General features: G+C 52.8%; 1 long non-coding RNA gene across 2 annotated transcripts; it reads right to left on the bottom strand.

The window, feature by feature from the left end:
• Positions 1-6,176: 6,176 nt before the first annotated feature.
• On the bottom strand, positions 6,177-14,211 carry LOC111754609 (uncharacterized). 2 transcript variants are annotated; one of them, XR_010050292.1, is made up of 4 exons: positions 13,975-14,211; positions 13,703-13,889; positions 10,803-10,918; positions 6,177-8,523 (listed from the first exon to the last, which is right to left on the bottom strand). It is a non-coding gene; the product is annotated as an uncharacterized LOC111754609 (long non-coding RNA). The 2 variants fall into 2 exon arrangements; XR_002789300.2 differs by having other exon boundaries at positions 14,006-14,207.
• Positions 14,212-14,581: the final 370 nt, after the last annotated feature.

Raw genomic sequence — 14,581 nt, 5'->3', positions numbered from 1 at the left:
GGCTGACCTTTTAGTCCACGGAGGGCTGGCCCCAAGGCCCAGGAGAGGGTGCTGGTGGGGGAAAGCTGCCCACCTCTCCACCTCTCGGTGGCCAGGAAGCAGTGGCCAGCAGACGGACTCTTCCAGGTCAGAGGGTCACACCTCTGGTGACCTGCCTCTTTAGTCCAGACCCCACCTCCTACACCCAGCCGCTGTAGCTCCTCAGAGTCCAGTCACCTCCTGCAGTGCAGCCCGAAGGCATGCACTGGGGGACATCAGATATAAACCAGAGCTCCCAGCGCACGTGACAAAGCTCCGGATCCCTAGACACCCAGAGTGGCCCTGGGACCCGCAGCACCAATGGCCCTCAGGGAGTGGTTTAAAATGCAGAAACCCAGGCCATGTCCAAAACTAGTCAGATCCCACTGAACCAGCTCCGCCACGTGACACACAGGCACATCAAGCTTCACAAGCTCTGCTCCGTGCACCAGCACCATGTGATTGTGGGACAAGCCTGCACGGGCACCTGGCACCCAGGCCTCCAGTACAGAGTCACCCACAGATGTCTTCCCAGAGCATTTGCAAAGCGTGGCATTATCTCCAAACCCAGGCCACCTATGACCCTGCCAGGTGAGAGCGGGATTCCATTTCCTGTTACTCACCCCGGGGGAAGGGTCCTATTCTGGCCCAGCCAGGCCCTGTTCATGGGACAATGGCCACTCAGTGGGGAGCTGGCTTCACTCAGGCACCCATTCAGCCTGTGCTCTGTCTCCCAGACAGATGCACAGATCAGATCGGGAAGCCTGTCTAAGATCACTGGAGATGACACCAGGAAATGGAGCTGAATCCTATCAGCTCTGAAAACACAGGATCCTGCTCAGGGAAACACCAGATCAGAAGTTTCCCAAAGGGCTCGAATTTGTAACCCTCACCGTATCCCATTTTTTCCTTTTCACCAGAGCCTTTTCCGAGAAGCCTCACGGCAGTGAACAGCAGTATTGAAATCGCACACTGACAGCAAAGTCTCCTGAGAGTGGACCAGCGCTTGCCCAGCTCCCAGGGCAGCGTCCTTCCCTGAGGCCTGGTGTAAAAGATGCAATGTGCTGCACAGGGTGAGCTCGATACCCCTTCCCTGAACAAGGAAGAAACGCAAAGCTCTCCATCTTCCTGAAGCCGCCAGCCACGCTGCATTCATCACAGCACGAGCAAGTTCCCTTTTCACCAGCGTCTCTACATGGCTGGGTCCTCTGACCATGCTCACAAGCCCTGATGGGCAGAGAACAGGACAGAGGACGGAAGGAAGCGCTGTGGCAGCCTCCCCGAGGGGCTGAAATACCCTGCACACCGTCAAAACTCACCTCTCCTGGAAACACCTGTACTCCCCCATCTGTGCCAGGGCTTTGCTCTGGGGGCAGAATGCTAACTCTTTCCACCAGCAGCTTCTGCCTGGGCAGATTCAAATGCCTGGCTGCCTGGCTGCGCAGGGATGGTGTCCGACCGCTTGCTGTGTGTCCTGTTGTCTCCTTCAGCCGGTTTCTTAATTACTGCTCAGAATCTACTCTGTATTTAACTATTTTCTCTGGTGCGTCTTCCACCCAGCACTGGACTCTGTGACTCCTCCCTTGGTGATGGCGAACCCCTGGCACACCAGCCGCAGCAGGCTGCTAGCACTGAGAGCTCCAAAGGTTCCCCGCCACTGCTGATGGGGGGCTTTTCAGTTCCCTTTGTCCTCTGAGAAGTTTGGTTCTGTTTATTTTGAGGTCATGCTCCATCTGAGAACTGTTCTTCCAGAAAATCAAAAGATATATTCTCATTACAAGATGATTTCATAAAATAATAAATTGATGTTGTTTAGTGTCTTAGTTACTTGTCTCATTGCTGGGACAAAATACCCAACACCCAAGTTAAAGGAGGAGAGGTTTATATGGGCTCACAGTTGGCGGAGGCTTCAGGTGATAGTTGGCTGGCTCCAAGGCAGGGGGGTGCACGGCAGCGCAGAGCCGGTCCCTGGCAGGCAGAGGGCGGCAAAGTTTCCGAGTAGGGAAGAAGCAGTGTGCAGGCAGCCCCAGCCCCAGCCCCAGCCCCAGCCCCAGCCCCTTTCTGTCCCTTGGATTCTAGCCGGGATTCCTTAGGGCACACAGCACCCACACCAGCCTGGGCCTTCCCATAACACACTCCCAGCACCACGCCAAACCAATCTGGACCAAGTTAGTAATCCCACACCCGAGATCCAGCCACCTCTGGAAAGCTGCACCTTTGCCTGCAGGAGGCTGTGGGGGCCTCGGACTCACGGTGATTCTCCTGCCTCGGCCTCCTGAGTGCTAGGACTTCAGGCCTGCACCACCATGCTGGCTTTTCTTCCGTATCTGCTCACCTCTTGACTGATTGGGATCCTATTTGCTTCTTCTAAACCCGTTTGTCCTACGCTGTTGGTAAATTATGGTTTGACAGTTTCCATGCATAAGTGAATTAGACCAAGTCTGATGTCTTTAGGGTCTGCTCTCCGCTTCCCTAAAACACGAGGCTCTCGGACATCTCGGTGCTGCCAGAGTCCACCCACTTCCACGGTGCACGATAACACTTGGCAGCTCCTCTGCTGAGGCTCCTTGCCCCCACACCGCTTCGAGTTGTACATATTCTATCTTTTGTGCTCAGTTACGTTCATGTTTTCACAATAAATGTTTAGATCTTGCACCATAATCTCTCGGCAGGGCAACTTTTCTTGCCTCTTGAATGTACCCTGCTCTAAATGTATTCCCAACACTGTCCAGTGTGGATTTATTAGTGATGAATATTCTGCTATTGCTTCCTGAAAATGACTTTTACTTATGTCCTTGAAAGGTATTTTCACCAGATACATAATTTGAGGTTGACAGATTTTCTTCAGCACTCTGAAACTACTTGTCTGGACCTGGGCACTGATGTGAGGAATTTCCTGTCACATTGTGCCGTCTTTGAATTAACATTTTCCTCCGCCTTTCCGCGCTGTTTCTGCTTTGACGTTCTAGGGTTCGCACGGCCTCCTCTCAGAAGGGCTTCTGACTTACCCTGAGTGATTTTGTGCTTTGCCCTTGCATTTCCTCAGTTGAAGTGTTGATATTTTTCCCAAATTCTGAAAACTCTTAGCATTTACTACTTCAAATACTGCTTCCCCAGTCTGATTGTTTCTTCCAGAATCCTAATTAGATGCATGTTAAGCAATGTCGTATCATGATCCCCCTTTTCCTCCTAATCATCCTTACGTTTCTGTCTCATCATCAACCTGTTCCAAAAAATTGAATTACAGGTTTCTCACAGAATTTGAGAAATCTTTTACAGAGTGGACGGGTCCAGGTTACAGACCTGGACCGTGAGGATTAACACCATGCTTTTCCACCCCGGCCCTGCCAGCTTTGAGTCATCCGCAGGAGGCCATGTGCTGCTTCCCGACCTCCCGCTCTGGTGCACGCCACCCCGAGAGGCCAACGTTAGCAGAGCTCTGCTCCGCCCTGGGACGGCCTGGACCTTCTCCCTGTACATCGAGCTTACGGGACTTTGGAAAATTGGGTTCACCCAGCTCTGCGTTTTTAATATAAAAATATGAATTCTCCTCCAAATTGAGATGGGTAGAACAGGTGGACTAAACTGTGTACCAGGACACCGCATCAGAGGAGAAGGGAGCCTGGATCTCCTCAGCAGAGGGAAAGAGGCTCGACCTCACAGCTGTCGGCTTCTAGAAGAGATGCCCTGGGGCCCGGGCAGACAGGGGCACAGGGACGGGCAGAATCGCAGAGAGGATCCGAGCCTCTGCCTGCCATTATCCGCAGAGCGGGCTGAGAGGGATGGATAGGAGTTTCCACACGGTTCCCATGTATTTTCTAGTTCTAGAGTTTTTCAAGATGGAATATTGGAGCTCAGCCTGGAGCTCCAGGTCTGGTGTGAGCAAATCCTCCCAGGGTGCTGGCTCACCTACTGCTGCCGGGTGGACTTGTGTTGTCACGGCATGGCCGCCCTTCAGCAGCGAGTGTTGTATTCCAGCTACCGAGCACTTCGGGAGGGGAAAACATTCAGCGTCCAAGCCCAGAACTGCAGGAGGCTGGTGTGGTGTGTGCTTCAGTGTACCCCGTCCCCGCTGCAGCCCGCTGTGTCCTGAGGGACGTCAGTAATGACTCCGTGTAACCCCGTTTGCCTTTCTAGCATATTCCCGCTGCTCTTTTTCTTCTTTCTCTCCTGGACTTTATATTCTTTTCGTTCACCTTTGTGAGTGTCCTTAGACCTGTCTTTCACTTCTCCAATTTCTCTTTGTAACTTGTAAGGTTCAGTGTTTGCTGATTTATTTTTAATCCCTGACATGCTTTTATTTCTGTTCAACTCACTATGCATATTGTCCTCTATTTTCTTACCATCTCGAATATTTCAGAGTTGCAGCGACTAGATGACAGTGTAAAGACTTTCCTGTCCCTGGAAAGCTGTACCTCTCTGAGTCCTCTGTAGCCGTCCAGTGCGTGTCTTCTGAGGGTCCCCTCCTCATGGCTCCCAGTCCTCGCTGGACAGTGGAAGGGGTTCCTCAGGGCTGGTGATGCCCGCGGGCAGCTGTGACTGTGGCCTTCCCCTCGCTGTTAGCTCCAGACAGGTCCGTGCCCCCGAGCCAGCGCCCGCCCAGGGACACAGAACCTGTGCTGACCTCTGGGCCGTCTCCCTCCCGTCGGGCAAAGGACTGATCTCCTCTGTTCCTGCAGCTGACACAGCAGCCTTCTGCAGCAGCGCACTGCTGTGGCTGGGCCGAGCTAGAGGGGAGCAGAGAAGCGCAAAAAGCCGTGGTTTCTTTATAGCAGCAGGAAGGTGGGGCTGATGACTCCCCACAGCAGGAGCTCTGTGGGGAAGGGGCAATACGAAGGGAAAAAGTACATTTTTAACACTGAAATGAAGAGCACAGAACTCAGCACAGGACACAGGCAAGGGATGAGGCAGTCATATGATGTGGGCAGCACTGGGCTGAGGAGGAGGAGGAAGAGGGGGCAGAGCGGGTACAAGGGGTAGTGGGTAAACAGAGCTCGGTGTTTTCTGGAAGCTTCCAATGCTGGGGCTGAGAGTGTACCAGAAACAGAAAGAGCAGAGCTGGAGGGTGCAGGTGAGCAGGCCATGAAGGCCCCCTTCAGTGCCCCTCAGGGTTTGGTGGTGTCCTGAGAAGAGGGGGCGTCAGGGGACGCCACATGGGAGTGGGAAACCTGGGCATGCATGGCCCCCCATCCAACTTCCCGGCCAGAAACTGCTCCACCTCCCCTAGCTGTGCAGCCAGGACCTGGGTCTGCCTGAGCCCAGGCAGGGCCCAGGAAGACTAACTGAGTCACATCCACCATGGTGGGACTGGTCTCTACATGGACTCCCACTGGACACAGAGGCACCAGGCCATTCACTGGCACCAGTAAAGCCAGGATGAAATAAAGCTCTAATAAAATAAAACTCCAGGCTGGAATGTGTTTACCATTGCTGTGGAATATAAATATAGGATGTGCTGTCACATCTGAGCTCCTGTCAGGACCTGGGAGCCGGGAAGGTACCAGGAGTTTGGAGACACCACAGACAGTGAGCTCACAACTGGTCTCCAGGGGGAAATCCACAGGCAGGTGCTGGAGCCCCTGAGAGAGGCCATGTGTGTACATGTGACTGTGTGTGCATGCACGAGGCCGGAACACAGCAGAGCAGAGACTGATTTTCACTGGTGGTTGTGATTCTCCCAGACAGCTCAGCATGAGCCGGACTGGGACACTTGAGGAAAAGCTCGGACAGTGAGCCCCTGTGCGGCGCCCCTCCGCTCCAGCCGCTGGGCTGTGTTGCATTCTGCAATCTCTCCCTTCTTCCCTGGTGCGGGATGCAGGGTGCGTGTGAGGGTCTGGAACACAAAAACTCAATAACCTGTGTTCCACCACCACTCACTGTGTGGTCTCGGGCAGTAGGTTAGACCCTTGTGCAGCTCTGCGTCCTCACCTAGCGTGATGTCGTATTAACACGAGTTTTACTGTGTTGCTGCAAGGATTTAGGCTTAAGGCCTATAAATCACATAATCCATGCTTGGCTGGCGGAGAAGCTTGGTGACCAGGGTCTCCCCAACTCACTGTCCATTCCTCTGTGCTTGGGTAGGGGGAGAGGGGTATTTTTAAAGTTTAAACTCAAATTAACATAGTTATTTTAAATTTTCAAAAAATCATATTCAGTGATTTTTATAAAGCTCATTTTAATGAAACAATTTTGTTACAAAAAATTAATGCTGTGAAGGTCAGACCTTTCGTGTTTCATAAAGCGCTGACAACCAAAATAAATACTTCCCACGTTTTCCCATCTGCTAAGGATCTCGGCGTCCTGGCCATGCATAATCACACCCACAGTCGCGCCTACAGGCTTGGGGTGGAACAACAGGCAAGGAACAGAACCGGGTCATGCTGGGTCCCAAAGGGTCCCGGCATGCAGCCCAGGTGCTGGGCTTGGTCCCCCGTCCACCAGCTGCCCTTGGGTTCCCCTACAGTGAGGTGCCAAGTCCGGGGCAGAGGATGGACCCTGAGGTCTGCAGGTCTGACCCACTCTGGAGCCTGCCACGGCAAGGCTGAGAGGACGCACAGAGGTGGGCAAGCCAGAGCCTGCGCTTGGACACCGCCATCAAGGTGGAGGAGGCCTGGCCACAGAGGCCACGCAGTGCTGAAAGCTCCACACAGGCTCCTATGCTGCTCTCCGGCTGCCGATATGAGGAGAGACAGTGCGGAAAAGAACCATGAAGTGGGGGCCGCACACAGGAGCCGGCTGGCGAGCCCAGGACGAGCAAAGCGGAGGATGCAGCGGTCTCCGAGCCAGCAAGGCTGGGACAACCAGAGCTCAGGCCCCTCACGCAGGCCTCGGCCTCTGCTGTCTGCAGGGCAGAGCGGCCAAATCTGGACATGGGCTGCCGGCAAGATCTTGCTTCTCAGAGTCTGCCAGACAGTATCGACCAGGCACGCACAGTGCCCAGCCCCAGCTCCATGGGATCCTTGGGGAGGGCAGGCTGAGCCCAGTGGGAGGTGACCTGCACCCCAGAACATTGCACACTCTTTGTCCTGAGTGACTGTGATGCCCTTGACATCAAATGGCCCAGCTCTAAAATCAGACACAACCACCTACCCTTGCAACCTCCACCCAGAGCACCTGCACAGAGGCTCTCGGTGGAGAACTCACCAGGGCAGACTTTCCCTGTCCCTAACCAGCTGGAGTGACCACTGATGCAGGGCTGGCCTGAGAGGCTCCCTGGGCAGGGACAGATTCCAGAAGCTTAGCCGGTGAGAGACTGTGGGGACCGAAGAGCGCGGCCCTCTTATTTGCCCGCTGGTAAAATGCACCTCTGTACTCCCCGTGGCTTCACGCAGGTTAATAAATCATCACACCGAAGGTCTCTTTCGAGGCTGTGTCACTTTGACACACTTCATGAAGCTGAGTTTCAGACGCTAAAAGTCACTGCAAAAAGTATATGCGCACACTGAGATTTTCTGTGGAAGGAAGGTTTTCAAGGCTATGTCAAGCTCAAAAAACAATTTGCACATAAACATATTTAAACAATTTAACATCCTCTTCTCCACATTAAGGAATATTTGGATTAGTTACATATGTTCCAATGTGCCAACAAAATTCTGTAATTCAAATCTTCTTTCTAGACTTTTGTTTTGGAAGCTAAGTCTCAAAGTTGCCAACGTGAAAGACTCTGTCTTAGCATCGACTACGTCACCCATCTTCCTGGTCAGGGTCCAGAGGTGCGGGTCTGCCCGGCCCAGCCCCTGCCCCCACCCCCAGCTCTCTGTTCCCAGCCCAGCGCACATTAGCAAGCTGCTCTCCGCACAGCCGGGCTCCGTAGCACAGCGTGCATCTGGGGACATCTACAGGCCATCTTCTGCCATCAAGCAAAGGAGCAGATGCATGTGTCCGTGTCCAGGCCACCACCAGGCATCCAGAGCCCTGTCCTCCCACCACCCGATCTTCACACTGCCACCTTCACAGGGAGCCACAGCACAGAGGAAACCTGCAGACCCCAGCCGGCTGGAGACTCTGCTCGCTGCGGGGAGAGGAGCCCAGCCAGGGCTCCAGACTCTACCACGCCTGTTCCAACAGTTCTCTAAGCGATTGCTTTGTGAGCCTCAAACCACAGGTTATTGATGGTTTCATAAATCAGATTTCCTGGTCAAGCATCAAAATGCTTTGGAAAATCTGATAATTCAGAGAGCAAGAGAATTATACATGCATTCAGGTAACACCAAAGAGCAGATGAGAAGTGAGTGTCGGTCAGTGCTTACAGTAATTATCTCTAACACTTGCCAAAGGCTCTGCTGGTTTGGCCTGAGCCTTGCGTGCTGTACAGCCGACACGAGCACCACCGCCACTGTCCCAGCGCAGTCTACAAAGCAGGGACCAGGCTGGGCCTCCTGCCTGGGCAGCCAGCAGAGCTGGGGGACCGGGCCCGGCCCTCAGAGGCTCCTCTCCTCACACAGATCTGGGGGTTCCCGTCCTGCCAGGACCTGTGTTGTAAAATGCCGGATGGTGTTCACTGTTCTGAAATGAAATAGATGGAAAATGTGACCTGTAACTTCCAAAAACAGCCCCAGCCATCCTGGCTGTCTGACGAGCATGAGAGGCTTTCTGACCCTTCAGGTCCCAGAGCCAAGCCTGGCCCTCACCTTCCCCTAACTTCTGAGCACAGGCTCTGCCCTCCTTGCTTGCCAACACTGTGACTAGTGCTCCAGCTCTGGCGGGTTTTGTACACAGACCCCCCTTTGCACACGTGAGTCACCACGCCCTACGCTCTCACACACACAGTCACGTGGTTCCCCATGTTCCACTGTGGACTCTAAGTAGCCAGTTCATAAAATGTGCTCCTTTTAAATAATTTTCAAAGTCAGGTTTTTCTCTACAGTCTGAGAAAAAAAGCAGCTCGCACTCTTTGGTTGTGGTTCTGTCTGTAACCTGGGGTGCTCTGGGGGTCAGGGTCCCTGCCTGGCGGGGCTGTGGGGCCCCCTGGAGACCCCACCTACTGCGGCCCCAGAGCAGAAACATGGACGAGGGTGCCCGGCTCAGGAGCCTAGGACAGTCACTGTGCTGGACACAGGACACAGGACGCACCAACAGGAGCTCTGAGCGTGGGGAGGGGCTGGGAAGTGCACACTGGAGGAGCTCAGGCAGCACCTCACCTCCCTCCCCCAGTCACCCACCACCCAGGTCATGCGGAAACCCAGCACTGCAGAGATCCGGATGGGGAGAGACAGCCCTCCTGCTCGGCTCTCTAGAGGCTCCCAGGGATTGTGTCTCTGCTCTTTCAAGCCTGGGCGCACTTCCAAGTGCTCTGGCCTGGGGCACCGCAGGGCTCCGGGAGGTGGCCCTCCTGCCACCCCACCCCCCACTCCCCATGGCTCCCCAAGGCAAGGCTGGACAGCCCAGGCCTGGGCTCCAGGCAGCGCTCCCCTAGCTCAGCAGACCCATCCCCAACCCTCGGAGCACATTTTATGTCATGAACTGGATTTCACTGGAAAGCAACATCCTATTCTTAAACGTGTCTTGATTTTCTATATGGCTTACAAAAACACTGCATTTTGTGAGGGGGAAAAGGCAAGAATTATTGAACAGAATCCTAATAGAATTACGTAGTACATGGGGCTAAAACTTGCAGTTATGGAAAAATGTAACATACGGCAATATTCAAAATATTACAGAAAGTGGGTATATCTGGCAATTTTTAGAAATCCTACCAGAATTCCCACAAATCTCTGAAGGTCAACTCCAAAATCCCAACTGTTTTGTTTCCAAAAATATTTCCTTTCGAATTTAATTTGATTGCAATAATAAAATTATAAAATACATCTTTTCAGAAACCAATGGTAACCTTGCCAGCTGAGTTCAGTTAGAATCAGTGTTAAGAAAGAAACCATTAATATCGCAAAACTCAGAGCACAGCGCTACATTTTAAAGTGGAGGAAATGTAAACTGTCAGAAAGACGCCAGGGAAAATATTCCCTGCCTAGGATCTTAAAATTTATATCTGATCATTTTTCTTTCTTCCATTTGGACACTCATAAATCTAGATTGAAACAACCAGAATCAGTGAAACGTGATATAAAATACAGTGTGGTTTTTAGCTTCCATTCCACTTAACATAAAAGATACATTTTTAAATTAGCCTCCGAAATTAGACTAGCATAACAGGACAAAATGCGAGCTGCCTTCCTGGATTCAATTCTGGGGGAAAACGAGACATTATTATGAAGGCCGATAAACTCTGAGTAAAATCTCAGCTTCACAGTGTGGCAGGCATTGACTCGGTGTCCTGGGCAGAGAACCCTGGCTGTGCAGAGAGCTGAGAGAGGTGACTCGGGAGGCTGTGGGGACCTCCCGGGGTGGCCTGCGTGGGATAAACCATGGGAAGCAGCCGCAGTGGGAGGGCCTCGGGGCCAGGCCATCTGCTCCTCTCCGGCCCTAGACAGAGCCCGTGAGTCTCTGGCACCCTCCAGCCTGCAGTGGAAAGTAGATCTTAGGGAGCAGCACAAGCCAAGGGAATGGGGCGCTTCCTAACACAGCGGGGCAGGAGCTGGTCTCCATGGGAACGGAAGGGAGGGCGGGACCTAGGTCCTCTCCTCAGATTTAGAGATGCCCACGGCACAATCAGCCCCACACAAGGCCATCAATTGAGGGTCTGGAAATTTCGTGAAGTCACCGTAAGAGTCAAGCCGGGAAGACTCCACGCAGGCTAAGAGTGCGTGGGAGCAGGAGTGGATGTGGAAATGAGGGACCCACGGCTCGGAAAGTGTGATTCGGGTCGCTGGAGGCAGCGGGGCACTTACTAGAGGACCGGGAGCCCAGAACCTCCACAGCCAGCTCCTGCTCCACGGGTTTCTGCTGCACCGAAATGTCACCCTTTCTTCCACCGCAGATCCTTAATGAAATCCACTCTGTAGGTCTTCACCAGTTTTTAAAAAACAAAATAAGATAGAACATTAAATGCATTTCATAATGTAAGGGTTAATGTTTTATGATATTTTTTTAAAAATACGTTTATGTAATCACATAGTGTATTTATTATGTGTTTACTGTGATTTATATCTAGATGTCCCCCAAAGCCTTTGGCTTGTAGGGGGGCTCTGTGGAGGTGGCTGGGGTATGGGTGTGTGATTAGTCCGCTGAAGGGCTTGTAGCTGCATGTGATATTTGGAGGTGAAGCCTGGTGGAAGAGGTGGGTCACGTGGGCGTGGCCTGGGAGGCAGCCGACCCTCCTCCTCCCTCCTCCCTCTCTGCTTCCCATCCTGGTACCACAAGCTGCTTCTCCTCCGCGATGCCCCTCTGCTGTGCCACCTGCTTGGAGCCAGTCAGCTGTGGACCAAAACCTCTGCAAACTGTGAGCCAAACGAAACCTCTCCTGCTTTAACTTGTGGGTGTTGGGTATCGTGTGCCAGCACAAGAAAGTGACTAATTGTTGGACTGTGTATGTGTATGATAGCGCAAGGATTGTGAATCACATCAGGAAAAGTTTTTGCTTCCCGTGGAGTTGTATTTAAGAGGACTTTGAAAATCATTGAGGAGATGATCCTCTGGTCATGGTGGCGGTGAGGGAAAGGCATTCTCCCTGCCTTCAACAGAAAAATGGGCCGGAGACTTAGCTCAGCAGCACGACCCTGCTGACAAGCACAAGCTCAAGAGTCTGATTCCTGGTACCAAAAAGAAAAAAGAAAATGGGAAATGGGACTTTAAAAGACAACTTGCCAATAGGTACCAAATTCTCAAAATCCTTTAGGTGTTTTGAGCCCATATTCTGCCATTCACAATGTAGTCTAAAGCAGCATGAGCTCGGGGACTTAGTGGATCTGTTTCTCAAGGCATCACAAAATCACTGAGGCTGGGCAGAACCACACACTGGACAAGCCTTTGCCAGGTCCTGGGCAGGGACATAACACGTAACCAACTCTGCTAGCTGTCAATCAAAATTGGTGGTCGATACTTATACAACTGGTATCCAGAGAGCCCTCTAATGTCCAGTGTGCGTCCAGTGTGTGTCCAGAGAAGCTTTCTGAGGGGATAAGCAGAGATTATAAAATACGGGTTCTGTGGGAGGCAGAGAGATACTGTGGATAAATCCAACTTCTCCCCTATTATTTCAAAAATTGTATCTTTTCTCTATCTGAGAATGAGCCTCTGGCATTCAGCCCAAACAGCTTCTTACAGTGACTTTTAAGCCATCTGCGGTGTATAAAGCAGAGAAAAACCAATGCAACTAGACTAGGGTGCAGTTTTCAAGAACACACCTTAGATTAGACAAAGGGATATCACAGGATGTCACCAGCCCAGGCTGGCTGTGTGAGGTTGGCAGTTTGAGGTTGGCAGTGTGGCCCAGGTCTCCAGGGAGTAACCGAGGGAGTCTGCAGGCAGGTGCAGGTGACGTTCACCTGAGCCGCAGCCCCAGGTGCCCACACCCAAAGGCTGTGGAAGGAGTGGCCAGTCCAAGCTTCCCGCCGCCACCAGCCACCACCTGTGCCCGTTTTACTCACAGACAGCTGGCAAGAGCTGCTAGAGAGGCCCTGAGCTCACACAGACAGCTAAGATCTTGAGGTCCTTTGCTTTTTAAGAAAAAAATAGAATTAAAAAACTAGATAACAGTGACAGTGACAAAAATCAATACACTGTGAATTATCTCCAGAGAAGGTGTTTAGGGTACAAGACACAGGCATGAGATAGCGTCCAGCAATTTCAGCACAAACCTTCCTTTTCAACGAACTAAGGGAAGCTCTCAGCGTGACTACCCCGCCCGGGGAGGTCTGGGAAGCTCTCCTAGTGCACCAGATTAAAGAAGGCCAAGACTACAGCCAGTGCCAACAATCAGTGGCCTGAAGGTGTAGGCCAGGTTACCAGGAGCACTGTCAGGAGTGATTCCTCTGCTCCCAGGTGACCTGCTGCGCTGTGGGACCCCATCGGAAGCACTCTGCTGCCTGGGGTCTGGCACACGGGGCGTCCATATCCATCATCTTTAATAACAAACCACACATGGAGGCATTTGGGGGTCACTGGGAATGCAGCAAGCATCCTCGGGGGCCTGAGCTGGCCAGAGGTGCAGTGGACACTAACGCCAGGTTCGGCAGGACTCCCTGCTAACAGGACCTTGAGTCAGAAGAGGAAACTCACTGGGAACTGCATCCCCAGCTTCCCAGGGTTTTAACTTAGTGTCAAAGTGTCGCAACTATCCACCGAGCCCAGCCCACCTTCACCAGTATTTACACGAGAGCCCAGTGCCCTTCCACACTCACTTCCCTGCCCCACCCCCTGCCACGTGCCTACAGGTGTGCAAGGGGCCGAGAGTGTAAAAGGGAGCGAGGAGTACAGCCGGACAGAAAGGTGGCCACCTGGGCCCTGAGGCCAGCACCGTCTCTCTGGGCCTTGCCCAGGATACCAAGCCCAGCCCAGCCAGCTCCTCCTCAGAGCTCTGTCCCCACAAGTTCAGTGAAAGCAAGAAATAAAAATGAGTCCTGGAACTTTTTAAATGGCTTGCTTCAATGTGCACAGCATTCTGGGTGTGCATGAGATTTAAAAAAAAAATAAAATAAATTTCAAACACAGAAACTCACAACTATTTACAAAAAGTTGGTTAATGAACACCATGATAAATGGGCTCCCAACTTTCTCATTACATCAGAGAACCTACATATTAAAATGTATTTTACTTAAAGCCCTATTTGAGAGGCAGAAAGATGTGTACCCGTCAGCCGGATCTGCAGCAGAGAGGAAAGTTGTCTTAATGCACACTCTTATCTTTGAGCAGCACACGTCCCCGGCGCAGTGAACAGCCCTTGGTGAACTCGGAGAATTTCGCGGGGCTTTTGCACACTGCCCACTCAAGGACCTTGCTTGGATCCTGAATGACAGTTGGGAGGAGCTCGGCCTCCCTGCGAAGGAGCGAGAGAAAGCAATCAGCACCCCCATGACCCGCTGGGGCGGCGGCCACCCTCCGCCCGCCGGACCTCTCTCTACCTTGGGTCGGTCAGCAGTGGGGCAGCCTCACCTGTGCTTTCAAAGTAGCCGTATTCCGGTAACTAGCCCTGTTCTGGCAATTAGCCACCTGACTGCCTGAGACGCAGGGGTGCCCCGGAAGGAAGCCCCGCATCTCACACCGCACCACGTGATGGTCACGCGGCCACGCGTGCACTCTGCTCCCCCTAGGTTAGCCAGCTGTGCGGTGTAGCTAGCGCAGCTCCACCCGCGTGGAGGAAGTGAGCAGCGCGGGCTCACTGTCACAGATTAACGCCTCCCGGCTGCAGACAAACAGGTGTCAGCCGCTCCAGCAGCTGCCTGTCACAGGACGGCCGCCACCAGGGGCCGCCAGAGGCGGGGGATCGGAGCCACCCCGCTCTCCGCCAGGGGGAGACAAAGAGCCGCTCTCCAACTGCAGGGAACCTGAGGCTTTGCAAGACCCTCTGTGCCCTGCTTCATGCAGGGGAGGAGCGCCTTGGGTGTCATGCTCACTTAGGCTGGATTATAAGGTTTAAATCCATAGTTTTAAGGGACGGGGCTGCGGGAAGCAGCCCCAGGAAAAGGAATCACCTCTCCCCAGGCTTCTGCCCTGAGCTGAGGCTGCATG

This window comes from Cavia porcellus, unplaced genomic scaffold (genome assembly GCF_034190915.1).
Source record: "Cavia porcellus strain 051 isolate PalLab524CR breed Dunkin Hartley unplaced genomic scaffold, mCavPor4.1 scaffold_10, whole genome shotgun sequence".
In the NCBI taxonomy this organism is placed as follows: Eukaryota; Metazoa; Chordata; class Mammalia; order Rodentia; family Caviidae; genus Cavia; species Cavia porcellus.
Note: the sequence above shows the minus strand (reverse complement) of the source record. Positions and strands in the feature narration are given on the sequence as shown.